The sequence below is a fragment of the Sciurus carolinensis genome, chromosome 17 (genome assembly GCF_902686445.1).
Source record: "Sciurus carolinensis chromosome 17, mSciCar1.2, whole genome shotgun sequence".
Taxonomy (NCBI): domain Eukaryota; kingdom Metazoa; phylum Chordata; class Mammalia; order Rodentia; family Sciuridae; genus Sciurus; species Sciurus carolinensis.
Genome location: NC_062229.1, coordinates 7,569,122 through 7,570,528, shown reverse-complemented (window position 1 = coordinate 7,570,528; position 1,407 = coordinate 7,569,122). Strand labels below are relative to the sequence as shown.

The 1,407-nt window shown below is 45.6% G+C and overlaps 1 pseudogene; it reads left to right on the top strand.

Annotated features, from left to right (window-relative positions):
• The first annotated feature begins 204 nt into the window (after positions 1-204).
• LOC124967922 (olfactory receptor 7G2-like) lies at positions 205-1,141 on the top strand (annotated as a pseudogene).
• Positions 1,142-1,407: the final 266 nt, after the last annotated feature.

Genomic DNA, 1,407 nt, shown 5'->3' with positions numbered 1-1,407 from the left:
GTTAGAGATAGGAAATTGATCTGCATTGTTTGTTCAGACAGGTCCTCTGGTCCAAAGCCTCAGGTCTTATCATCAGGAAGGCCCTGGTGGTTCCAAGATTTTTCATTTCTATCAAGTCACCATTTGAGACTCTTTCTGATTGTCCAGAAACCATTCATCTTAATTTATTTTTGCCCCATCTCTTTAGTAAGATTCACCAGCAACATGGAACCCACGAACCAAACATCTGTTGCAGAATTCCTTCTCCTGGAACTGACAGAGGATCCAGCACTGCAGCCCCTCATCTTCAGTCTCTTCCTGTCCATGTACCTGGTCACCATCCTGGGAAACCTGCTCATCATCCTGGCTGTCAGGTCTGACTCCCATCTCCACACCCCTATGTACTTCTTCCTCTCCAACCTGTCCTTCAATGACATCTGTATGGGTACAACCACCATCCCCAAGATGTTGGTGAGCATCCAAACACAGGATCAGAAGGATCACCTACACAGGCTGCCTCTCCCAGGCCTGCTTTGTCTTGATTTTTGGTGGTTTAGAAAATTTACTTCTTGCAGTAATGGCCTATGACCGCTACGTGGCCATTTGTCACCCCCTGAGGTACACAGCCATCATGAACCCCCGTCTGTGTGTCCTGCTGCTTCTACTCTGCCTGCTCCTCAGCATTGTGCATGGCCTGCTCCACACTCTGATGGTGCTGCAGCTGTCCTTCTGCACAGACCTGGAGATACCTGACTTCTTCTGTGAACTTTCTCAGGTCATCAAGCTGGCCTGTTCTGATACTTTCATCAATAATATCCTGGTGTATCTAGCGAGTATTGTATTTTTTGGGGTTCCTCTCTCTGGGATTATTCTCTCCTATACTCAAATTGTCTCCTCTCTTTTGAGGATACCATCAGTGGGTGGAAGGTATAAAACTTTTTCCACCTGTGGGTCTCACCTCTCAGTTGTGTCCTTATTCTATGGGACAGGTTTTGGAGTTTACCTCAGCTCTGCAGTTACTGACTCTACCATTAAGAATGTAGTGGCTTCAATGATGTACATTGTGGTACCTCAGATGATGAACCCCTTTATCTACAGCTTGAGGAACAGGGAAATGAAGGGGGCCCTGAGGCATCTCATCAGTGGGATGCCTCCTCTGTGATTGTGTCATGGGCTTTAGGTCTGCGTTTCTAGAATGAGCTAAAGTGGTGGGAACACTGGTGATTCAGAATGCCTGACTCTTCCCTCATCAAGTTACTCCCAAATGACAACATAATATGGTATCTAAATACATAGCAACTTGGATTTCAAACCTGACATTGCTGTTTTTCCAGATCTGTGATATCTGGCAAATGATTTGTACCACATCCCTAAACTGCATTTTCTTGATTTGACTCCATAGTATGAGAGAGTAAGTCAGGTGTTTGA